This window comes from Leptodactylus fuscus, chromosome 2, assembly GCF_031893055.1.
Source record: "Leptodactylus fuscus isolate aLepFus1 chromosome 2, aLepFus1.hap2, whole genome shotgun sequence".
NCBI lineage: Eukaryota > Metazoa > Chordata > Amphibia > Anura > Leptodactylidae > Leptodactylus > Leptodactylus fuscus.
The window spans coordinates 111,261,048-111,273,952 of NC_134266.1; positions in this window are offsets into that span (position 1 = coordinate 111,261,048).

Below are 12,905 nucleotides of genomic sequence, written 5' to 3' on the forward strand. Positions count from 1 at the left end.
CAGATTACAGTGTACCTTACTTATGCCCCCTAAGGGCCCATTCACAAAGGGGGCGGATTATGGCGCGGAATCCACGTCATAATCTGCCCCCTCACAATGTTGGTCTATGGAGACTGCTAGCATTCTTTTTTCCGCTAGTGGCATGTTGCCGCTAGCGGAAAAAAGAAGCGAGCTGCCCTTTCTTCAGGAGGAATCCACGGCTGATTCAGCTGCGGTGTCCGCCTCGTGGCAGCACGCTCCGGACTAGGCCCATTCATTTGGATTTTAAAAATGATCCTATTCACTACACAGCGTGGAGTCCAAAAATTGAAGGCTTCCCGCCTTCCCTCCTGGTGTGTACGCCACTCCCCGGAGCTCCGGCCTGTTATTCTCTGTCCGTTTCTCTCCTCCCTCATTCAGACACCAGCAGAGCACCGTATGCACCCCCGCCTACCTAGTGATGCACTCACGTCTCCCCGCCCTGTACCTGCCCACACTCTCCTAAGCCACAACAAACCCCGCCTACTCCCAGCATTAGTTACACTAGCCTAGGGAGGTGAGGGCATGCACGGCACTCTGCCAGCGTGTGAATGAGAGGGGAGAGGACAGAGAACAACTGCCTGGAGCTCTGGGGAGCAGCAGCGGTTCTGTGCAAGTAAGTTACAGTTAAGTTAAGTTAAGTTGAAGGTAAGGGTTGAGCGATCAGGATCGGAATTCCGTTCCCGATCTTTTTTAGGCGAGATTGGGACCCGATTGCGATCGTGAAATTTACTCGATCGTCGATCGGGATACGATCTTTTCCGATCCCGATCGCTCAACCCTAAACTTAATCCCTTTAACCTGTTACCAATAGATTCAGGGGGGAAAAGGATAGTCAAACAACCACACATACAATACATACATGTATTTTCTGATGATGATATGGAACATGACAGTATACAACTGATGCAACAAGAAACTGTACGGTAAGTTATGAAACTATCACTAACCTTGATTTTGAGTTGTTTATGTAGATGGCTCTCAATTTGAAGAAGGATGGTAAATTCTACACCGGACAAGCCATGGTTGCTGAACATGAGGTACAAGCAGAACCATCGCCATTAGAGATGAGCGAACAGTGTTCTATCGAACTCATGTTCGATCGGATATTAGGCTGTTCGGCATGTTCGAATCGAATCGAACACCGCGTGGTAAAGTGCGCCATTACTCGATTCCCCTCCCACCTTCCCTGGCGCCTTTTTTGCTCCAATAACAGCGCTGGGTATGTGGGACAGGAACTACGACACCGGTGACGTTGAAAAAAGTAGGCAAAACCCATTGGCTGCCGAAAACATGTGACCTCTAATTTAAAAGAACAGCGACGCCCAGCTTCGCGTCATTCTGAGCTTGCAATTCACCGAGGACGGAGGTTTCCGTCCAGCTAGCTAGGGCTTAGATTCTGGGTAGGCAGGGACAGGCTAGGATAGGAAGGAGAAGACAACCAACAGCTCTTGTAAGAGCTAAATTCCAGGGAGAAGCTTGTCAGTGTAACGTGGCACTGACGGGCTCAATCGCCGCAACCCAGCTTTCCCAGGATCCTGAATGGAATACACTGTCAGTGTATTCCCGTATACCCGATATATACCCCGATACCCGTTCCAACGGTGTGCCCCCCCACCTTCACCCCAGAAATACCCTGCAAGTCCCCTAGCAATAGAATTGGGGCTATATACACCCACAATTTTTACTACTGGTATACAGTGCCATTGTCTGACTGGGAATTCAAAGAATATATTGGGAATACAAATACCCTCATTTCTTGCTACTGCCATATAGTGCCAGTTTCTGACTGGTAATTCAAAGAATATATTGGGGTTACGTGCACCCACAATTTTTACTACGGGTATACAGTGCCATTGTCTGACTGGGAATTCAAAGAATATATTGGGAATACAAATACCCTCATTTCTTGCTACTGCCATATAGTGCCAGTGTCTGACTGGGAATTCAAAGAATATATTGGGGTTACGTGCACCCACAATTTTTACTACTGGTATACAGTGCCATTGTCTGACTGGGAATTCAAAGAGTATATTGGGAATACAAATACCCTCATTTCTTGCTACTGCCATATAGTGCCAGTTTCTGACTGGGAATTCAAAGAATATATTGGGGTTACGTGCACCCACAATTTTTACTACTGGTATACAGTGCCATTGTCTGACTGGGAATTCAAAGAATATATTGGGGTTATAAATACCCTCATTTCTTGCTACTGCCATATAGTGCCAGTTTCTGACTGGTAATTCAAAGAATATATTGGGGTTACGTGCACCCACAATTTTTACTACTGGTATACAGTGCCATTGTCTGACTGGGAATTCAAAGAGTATATTGGGAATACAAATACCCTCATTTCTTGCTACTGCCATATAGTGCCAGTGTCTGACTGGGAATTCAAAGAATATATTGGGGTTACGTGCACCCACAATTTTTACTACTGGTATACAGTGCCATTGTCTGACTGGGAATTCAAAGAGTATATTGGGAATACAAATACCCTCATTTCTTGCTACTGCCATATAGTGCCAGTTTCTGACTGGGAATTCAAAGAATATATTGGGGTTACGTGCACCCACAATTTTTACTACTGGTATACAGTGCCATTGTCTGACTGGGAATTCAAAGAGTATATTGGGAATACAAATACCCTCATTTCTTGCTACTGCCATATAGTGCCAGTTTCTGACTGGGAATTCAAAGAATATATTGGGGTTACGTGCACCCACAATTTTTACTACTGGTATACAGTGCCATTGTCTGACTGGGAATTCAAAGAATATATTGGGGTTATAAATACCCTCATTTCTTGCTACTGCCATATAGTGCCAGTTTCTGACTGGGAATTCAAAGAATATATTGGGGTTACGTGCACCCACAATTTTTACTACTGGTATACAGTGCCATTGTCTGACTGGGAATTCAAAGAATATATTGGGGTTATAAATACCCTCATTTCTTGCTACTGCCATATAGTGCCAGTTTCTGACTGGTAATTCAAAGAATATATTGGGGTTACGTGCACCCACAATTTTTACTACTGGTATACAGTGCCATTGTCTGACTGGGAATTCAAAGAATATATTGGGAATACAAATACCCTCATTTCTTGCTACTGCCATATAGTGCCAGTGTCTGACTGGGAATTCAAAGAATATATTGGGGTTACGTGCACCCACAATTTTTACTACTGGTATACAGTGCCATTGTCTGACTGGGAATTCAAAGAGTATATTGGGAATACAAATACCCTCATTTCTTGCTACTGCCATATAGTGCCAGTTTCTGACTGGGAATTCAAAGAATATATTGGGGTTACGTGCACCCACAATTTTTACTACTGGTATACAGTGCCATTGTCTGACTGGGAATTCAAAGAATATATTGGGGTTATAAATACCCTCATTTCTTGCTACTGCCATATAGTGCCAGTTTCTGACTGGTAATTCAAAGAATATATTGGGGTTACGTGCACCCACAATTTTTACTACTGGTATACAGTGCCATTGTCTGACTGGGAATTCAAAGAGTATATTGGGAATACAAATACCCTCATTTCTTGCTACTGCCATATAGTGCCAGTGTCTGACTGGGAATTCAAAGAATATATTGGGGTTACGTGCACCCACAATTTTTACTACTGGTATACAGTGCCATTGTCTGACTGGGAATTCAAAGAGTATATTGGGAATACAAATACCCTCATTTCTTGCTACTGCCATATAGTGCCAGTTTCTGACTGGGAATTCAAAGAATATATTGGGGTTACGTGCACCCACAATTTTTACTACTGGTATACAGTGCCATTGTCTGACTGGGAATTCAAAGAGTATATTGGGAATACAAATACCCTCATTTCTTGCTACTGCCATATAGTGCCAGTTTCTGACTGGGAATTCAAAGAATATATTGGGGTTACGTGCACCCACAATTTTTACTACTGGTATACAGTGCCATTGTCTGACTGGGAATTCAAAGAATATATTGGGGTTATAAATACCCTCATTTCTTGCTACTGCCATATAGTGCCAGTTTCTGACTGGGAATTCAAAGAATATATTGGGGTTACGTGCACCCACAATTTTTACTACTGGTATACAGTGCCATTGTCTGACTGGGAATTCAAAGAATATATTGGGGTTATAAATACCCTCATTTCTTGCTACTGCCATATAGTGCCAGTTTCTGACTGGTAATTCAAAGAATATATTGGGGTTACGTGCACCCACAATTTTTACTACTGGTATACAGTGCCATTGTCTGACTGGGAATTCAAAGAATATATTGGGAATACAAATACCCTCATTTCTTGCTACTGCCATATAGTGCCAGTGTCTGACTGGGAATTCAAAGAATATATTGGGGTTACGTGCACCCACAATTTTTACTACTGGTATACAGTGCCATTGTCTGACTGGGAATTCAAAGAGTATATTGGGAATACAAATACCCTCATTTCTTGCTACTGCCATATAGTGCCAGTTTCTGACTGGGAATTCAAAGAATATATTGGGGTTACGTGCACCCACAATTTTTACTACTGGTATACAGTGCCATTGTCTGACTGGGAATTCAAAGAATATATTGGGGTTATAAATACCCTCATTTCTTGCTACTGCCATATAGTGCCAGTTTCTGACTGGTAATTCAAAGAATATATTGGGGTTACGTGCACCCACAATTTTTACTACTGGTATACAGTGCCATTGTCTGACTGGGAATTCAAAGAGTATATTGGGAATACAAATACCCTCATTTCTTGCTACTGCCATATAGTGCCAGTGTCTGACTGGGAATTCAAAGAATATATTGGGGTTACGTGCACCCACAATTTTTACTACTGGTATACAGTGCCATTGTCTGACTGGGAATTCAAAGAGTATATTGGGAATACAAATACCCTCATTTCTTGCTACTGCCATATAGTGCCAGTTTCTGACTGGGAATTCAAAGAATATATTGGGGTTACGTGCACCCACAATTTTTACTACTGGTATACAGTGCCATTGTCTGACTGGGAATTCAAAGAGTATATTGGGAATACAAATACCCTCATTTCTTGCTACTGCCATATAGTGCCAGTTTCTGACTGGGAATTCAAAGAATATATTGGGGTTACGTGCACCCACAATTTTTACTACTGGTATACAGTGCCATTGTCTGACTGGGAATTCAAAGAATATATTGGGGTTATAAATACCCTCATTTCTTGCTACTGCCATATAGTGCCAGTTTCTGACTGGGAATTCAAAGAATATATTGGGGTTACGTGCACCCACAATTTTTACTACTGGTATACAGTGCCATTGTCTGACTGGGAATTCAAAGAATATATTGGGGTTATAAATACCCTCATTTCTTGCTACTGCCATATAGTGCCAGTTTCTGACTGGTAATTCAAAGAATATATTGGGGTTACGTGCACCCACAATTTTTACTACTGGTATACAGTGCCATTGTCTGACTGGGAATTCAAAGAATATATTGGGAATACAAATACCCTCATTTCTTGCTACTGCCATATAGTGCCAGTGTCTGACTGGGAATTCAAAGAATATATTGGGGTTACGTGCACCCACAATTTTTACTACTGGTATACAGTGCCATTGTCTGACTGGGAATTCAAAGAGTATATTGGGAATACAAATACCCTCATTTCTTGCTACTGCCATATAGTGCCAGTTTCTGACTGGGAATTCAAAGAATATATTGGGGTTACGTGCACCCACAATTTTTACTACTGGTATACAGTGCCATTGTCTGACTGGGAATTCAAAGAATATATTGGGGTTATAAATACCCTCATTTCTTGCTACTGCCATATAGTGCCAGTTTCTGACTGGGAATTCAAAGAATATATTGGGGTTACGTGCACCCACAATTTTTACTACTGGTATACAGTGCCATTGTCTGACTGGGAATTCAAAGAATATATTGGGGTTATAAATACCCTCATTTCTTGCTACTGCCATATAGTGCCAGTTTCTGACTGGTAATTCAAAGAATATATTGGGGTTACGTGCACCCACAATTTTTACTACTGGTATACAGTGCCATTGTCTGACTGGGAATTCAAAGAATATATTGGGAATACAAATACCCTCATTTCTTGCTACTGCCATATAGTGCCAGTGTCTGACTGGGAATTCAAAGAATATATTGGGGTTACGTGCACCCACAATTTTTACTACTGGTATACAGTGCCATTGTCTGACTGGGAATTCAAAGAGTATATTGGGAATACAAATACCCTCATTTCTTGCTACTGCCATATAGTGCCAGTTTCTGACTGGGAATTCAAAGAATATATTGGGGTTACGTGCACCCACAATTTTTACTACTGGTATACAGTGCCATTGTCTGACTGGGAATTCAAAGAATATATTGGGGTTATAAATACCCTCATTTCTTGCTACTGCCATATAGTGCCAGTTTCTGACTGGTAATTCAAAGAATATATTGGGGTTACGTGCACCCACAATTTTTACTACTGGTATACAGTGCCATTGTCTGACTGGGAATTCAAAGAGTATATTGGGAATACAAATACCCTCATTTCTTGCTACTGCCATATAGTGCCAGTTTCTGACTGGGAATTCAAAGAATATATTGGGGTTACGTGCACCCACAATTTTTACTACTGGTATACAGTGCCAATTTCTAACTAGGAATTCAAAATGCGCAAGGCTCCCGGAAAGGGACGTGGACGAGGCCGTGGGCGAGGTCGGGGGAATGGTTCTGGGGAGCAAGGTAGCAGTGAAGCCACAGGGCGTCCCGTGCCTACTCCTGTGGGGCAGCAAGCATTGCGCCACTCCACAGTGCCAGGGTTGCTTGCCACATTAACTAAACTGCAGGGTACAAACCTTAGTAGGCCCGAGAACCAGGAACAGGTCTTGCAATGGCTGTCAGAGAACGCTTACAGCACATTGTCCAGCAGCCAGTCAGACTCTGCCTCCTCTCCTCCTATTACCCAACAGTCTTGTCTTCCTTCCTCCCAAAATTCCGAAGCTTTACAGAACAATAACCCAAACTGTCCCTGCTCCCCAGAGCTGTTCTCCGCTCCTTTCATTGTCCCTCAACCTGCCTCTCCACGTCACGATTCCACGAACCTAACAGAGGAGCATCTGTATCCAGATGCTCAAACACTAGAGTCTCCTCCATCTCCGTTCGATTTGGTGGTGGATGACCAGCAACCCACCCTCATCGACGATGATGTGACGCAGTTGCCGTCAGGGCATCCAGTTGACCGGCGCATTGTGCGGGAGGAGGAGATGAGACAGGAGTTGGAAGAGGAAGTGGTGGATGATGAGGACACTGACCCGACCTGGACAGGGGGGATGTCAAGCGGGGAAAGTAGTGTGGATGTTGAGGCAGGTGCAGCACCAAAAAGGGTAGCTAGAGGCAGAGGCAGAGGTCAGCAGCTTAGGCGAAGCCAGGCCACACCCGGAATCTCCCAAGATGTTCCAGTTCGTACCCAGCCCCGAAAAACTCCCACCTCGAGGGCACGTTTCTCGAAGGTGTGGAGTTTTTTCAAGGAATGCGCCGAGGACAGATATAGTGTTGTCTGCACAATTTGCCTCTCGAAATTGATTAGGGGCTCTGAGAAGAGCAACCTGTCCACCACTTCAATGCGCCGTCATTTGGAATCCAAGCACTGGAATCAGTGGCAGGCAGCAACGGCAGGACAAAGGCCGACTGCCGTTCACGCCACTGCCACTGCCTCTGCCTCTGCCTCTGCCACTGCCACTGCTGACTGTGCTGGCGATGCACTCCAGAGGACGAGCCAGGACACCACTTCATCTGCCTCCGCCACTTTGTTGACTTCTACCTCATCCTCCCCTGGTCCTGTCTTATCTCCTTCTCCTGCACCATCAAAGGCACCATCAGGCGTTTCTTTACAACAACCCACCATCTCTCAGACATTGGAGCGGCGGCAGAAATACACTGCTAACCACCCACACGCGCAAGCCTTGAACGCCAACATCGCTAAACTGCTGGCCCAGGAGATGTTGGCGTTCCGGCTTGTTGAAACTCCCGCCTTCCTGGACCTGATGGCAACTGCGGCACCTCGCTATGCCGTCCCTAGCCGTCACTACTTCTCCCGGTGTGCCGTCCCCGCCTTGCACCAGCACGTGTCACTCAACATCAGGCGGGCCCTTAGTTCCGCGCTTTGCACAAAGGTCCACTTGACCACCGACGCGTGGACAAGTGCATGCGGACAGGGACGCTACATTTCACTGACGGCACACTGGGTGAATGTAGTTGAGGCTGGGACTGCTTCCCAAACTGGCCCGGTGTACCTCGTCTCCCCGCCTAACATTCCTGGCAGGGACACGAGAAGAACACCCCCCTCCTCCTCCTCTTCTACCGCCTCCTCCTCCGCCACCGCCTCCTCCTCCGCCACCGCCTCCTCCTCCGCTGTTAGATTGACCCCAGCTACGAGTTGGAAACGTTGCAGCACTGGCGTTGGTAGACGTCAGCAGGCTGTGCTGAAGCTGATCAGCTTGGGGGACAGACAGCACACTGCCTCCGAGGTGAGGGATGCCCTCCTCGATGAGACGGCAATATGGTTTGAGCCGCTGCACCTGGGCCCAGGCATGGTCGTTTGTGATAACGGCCGGAACCTGGTAGCAGCTCTGGAGCTTGCCGGACTCCAACATGTTCCATGCCTGGCCCACGTCTTCAACCTAGTGGTGCAACGTTTCCTAAAGAGCTACCCCAATGTTCCAGAGCTACTGGTGAAAGTGCGGCGCATGTGCGCCCACTTTCGCAAGTCGACAGTAGCCGCTGCTAGCTTAAAATCTCTCCAGCAACGCCTGCATGTGCCACAACACCGGCTTTTGTGCGACGTCCCCACACGCTGGAACTCAACGTTTCAGATGTTGAATAGAGTGGTTGAGCAGCAGAGACCTTTGATGGAATACCAGCTACAAAACCCTAGGGTGCCACAAAGTCAGCTGCCTCAGTTTCACATCCATGAGTGGCCATGGATGAGAGACCTTTGTGACATCCTACGGGTCTTTGAGGAGTCCACAAGGAGGGTGAGCTCTGAGGATGCGATGGTGAGCCTTACAATCCCGCTCTTGTGTGTTCTGAGAGAATCCCTGATTGACATCAGGGATAACTCAGATCACACAGAGGAGTTAGGGATAGCATCCGATCCGTCACAGCTGGAGAGTAGGTCCACACATCTGTCCGCTTCACTGCGTTTAATGGAGGAGGAGGAGGAGGAGGAGGAGGAAGAAGAGTTGTCCGATGATGTGATGGTGATACAGGAGGCTTCCGGGCAACTTCGAATCGTCCCATTGTTGCAGCGCGGATGGGTAGACATGGAGGATGAGGAGGAAATGGAGATTGAACTTTCCGGTGGGGCCAGAGGAGTCATGCCAACTAACACTGTGGCAGACATGGCTGAGTTCATGTTGGGGTGCTTTACAACCGACAAGCGTATTGTCAAAATCATGGAGGACAACCAGTACTGGATCTTTGCTATCCTTGACCCCCGGTATAAAAACAACATCTCGTCTTTTATTCCGGTAGAGGGGAGGGCCAATCGCATCAATGCTTGCCACAGGCAATTGGTGCAGAATATGATGGAGATGTTTCCAGCATGTGACGTTGGCGGCAGGGAGGGCAGTTCCTCCAGTAGGCAACCAAGTTCTCACCGGTCCACACAAACGAGGGGCACACTGTCTAAGGTCTGGGACACCTTGATGGCACCCCCTCGCCAAAGTGCCGCCACGGAGGGTCCTAGTGTCACCAGGCGTGAGAAGTATAGGCGCATGTTGCGGGAATACCTTTCCGACCACAGCCCTGTCCTCTCCGACCCCTCTGCGCCCTACACGTATTGGGTGTCGAAGTTGGACCTGTGGCTTGAACTTGCCCTATATGCCTTGGAGGTGCTGTCCTGTCCTGCCGCCAGCGTCCTATCTGAGAGGGTGTTCAGTGCAGCCGGTGGCATCATCACTGACAAGCGCACCCGTCTGTCAGCTGAGAGTGCCGACCGGCTCACTTTGATAAAAATGAACCACCACTGGGTAGAGCCGTCATTTTTGTGCCCACCTGTGTAAAGCACCCCAACATGAAACTCCATGTCTGTACTCAACCTCTCCAATTCCTCCGCATCCTCATACTCATCCACCATAAGCGTTGCACAATTCTGCTAATACTAGGCTCCCTCCACCCTGATTTCCCCCAACTCTGCTGGTTAGAGGCTCCCTCCACCATGAATTTGCCCAAACTGGGCTGTTTAGAGGCTCCCTCCACCATGAATTGGTCCAAACTGGGGTGGTTAGAGGCTCCCTCCACCATGAATTGGTCCAAACTGGGGTGGTTAGAGGCTCCCTCCACCATTAATTGGTCCAAACTGGGCTGGTTAGAGGCTCCCTCCACAATTAATTGGTCCAAACTGGGCTAATTAGAGGCTCCCTCCACCATGAATTGGTCCAAACTGGGTTTTTTAGAGGCTCCCTCCACCATTAATTGGTCCAAACTGGGCTGGTTAGAGGCTCCCTCCACAATTAATTGGTCCAAACTGGGCTAATTAGAGGCTCCCTCCACCATGAATTGGTCCAAACTGGGTTTTTTAGAGGCTCCCTCCACCATTAATTGGTCCAAACTGGGCTGGTTAGAGGCTCCCTCCACAATTAATTGGTCCAAACTGGGCTAATTAGAGGCTCCCTCCACCATGAATTGGTCCAAACTGGGTTTTTTAGAGGCTCCCTCCACCATGAATTTGCCCAAACTGGGCTGTTTAGAGGCTCCCTCCACCATGAATTGGTCCAAACTGGGCTGGTTAGAGGCTCCCTCCACCATGAATTTCCCAAAACTTGGCTGTTTAGAGGCTCCCTCCACCATGAATTTGCCCAAACTGGGCTGTTTAGAGGCTCCCTCCACCATTAATTGGTCCAAACTGGGCTGGTTAGAGGCTCCCTCCACCATGAATTTGCCCAAACTGGGGTGGTTAGAGGCTCCCTCCACCATTAATTGGTCCAAACTGGGCTGGTTAGAGGCTCCCTCCACCATGAATTTCCCAAAACTTGGCTGTTTAGAGGCTCCCTCCACCATTAATTGGTCCAAACTGGGCTGGTTAGAGGCTCCCTCCACCATGAATTTGCCCAAACTGGGCTGTTTAGAGGCTCCCTCCACCATTAATTGGTCCAAACTGGGCTGGTTAGAGGCTCCCTCCACCATGAATTTGCCCAAACTGGGCTGTTTAGAGGCTCCCTCCACCATGAATTGGTCCAAACTGGGGTGGTTAGAGGCTCCCTCCACCATTAATTGGTCCAAACTGGGCTGGTTAGAGGCTCCCTCCACCATTAATTGGTCCAAACTGGGCTGGTTAGAGGCTCCCTCCACAATTAATTGGTCCAAACTGGGCTAATTAGAGGCTCCCTCCACCATGAATTGGTCCAAACTGGGTTTTTTAGAGGCTCCCTCCACCATGAATTTGCCCAAACTGGGCTGTTTAGAGGCTCCCTCCACCATGAATTGGTCCAAACTGGGCTGGTTAGAGGCTCCCTCCACCATGAATTTCCCAAAACTTGGCTGTTTAGAGGCTCCCTCCACCATTAATTGGTCCAAACTGGGCTGGTTAGAGGCTCCCTCCACCATTAATTGGTCCAAACTGGGCTGGTTAGAGGCTCCCTCCACCATTAATTGGTCCAAACTGGGCTGGTTAGAGGCTCCCTCCACCATGAATTTCCCAAAACTTGGCTGTTTAGAGGCTCCCTCCACCATTAATTGGTCCAAACTGGGCTGGTTAGAGGCTCCCTCCACCATGAATTTGCCCAAACTGGGCTGTTTAGAGGCTCCCTCCACCATGAATTTGCCCAAACTGGGCTGTTTAGAGGCTCCCTCCACCATGAATTGGTCCAAACTGGGCTGGTTAGAGGCTCCCTCCACCATGAATTTCCCAAAACTTGGCTGTTTAGAGGCTCCCTCCACCATTAATTGGTCCAAACTGGGCTGGTTAGAGGCTCCCTCCACCATGAATTTGCCCAAACTGGGGTGGTTAGAGGCTCCCTCCACCATTAATTGGTCCAAACTGGGCTGGTTAGAGGCTCCCTCCACAATTAATTGGTCCAAACTGGGCTAATTAGAGGCTCCCTCCACCATGAATTGGTCCAAACTGGGTTTTTTAGAGGCTCCCTCCACCATGAATTTCCCAAAACTTGGCTGTTTAGAGGCTCCCTCCACCATGAATTGGTCCAAACTGGGCTGGTTAGAGGCTCCCTCCACCATGAATTTCCCAAAACTTGGCTGTTTAGAGGCTCCCTCCACCATTAATTGGTCCAAACTGGGCTGGTTAGAGGCTCCCTCCACCATGAATTTGCCCAAACTGGGCTGTTTAGAGGCTCCCTCCACCATGAATTGGTCCAAACTGGGCTGGTTAGAGGCTCCCTCCACCATGAATTTCCCAAAACTTGGCTGTTTAGAGGCTCCCTCCACCATTAATTGGTCCAAACTGGGCTGGTTAGAGGCTCCCTCCACCATGAATTGGTCCAAACTGGGGTGGTTAGAGGCTCCCTCCACCATTAATTGGTCCAAACTGGGCTGGTTAGAGGCTCCCTCCACCATTAATTGGTCCAAACTGGGCTGGTTAGAGGCTCCCTCCACCATTAATTGGTCCAAACTGGGCTGGTTAGAGGCTCCCTCCACCATGAATTTCCCAAAACTTGGCTGTTTAGAGGCTCCCTCCACCATTAATTGGTCCAAACTGGGCTGGTTAGAGGCTCCCTCCACCATGAATTTGCCCAAACTGGGCTGTTTAGAGGCTCCCTCCACCATGAATTTGCCCAAACTGGGCTGTTTAGAGGCTCCCTCCACCATGAATTGGTCCAAACTGGGCTGGTTAGAGGCTCCCTCCACCATGAATTTCCCAAAAC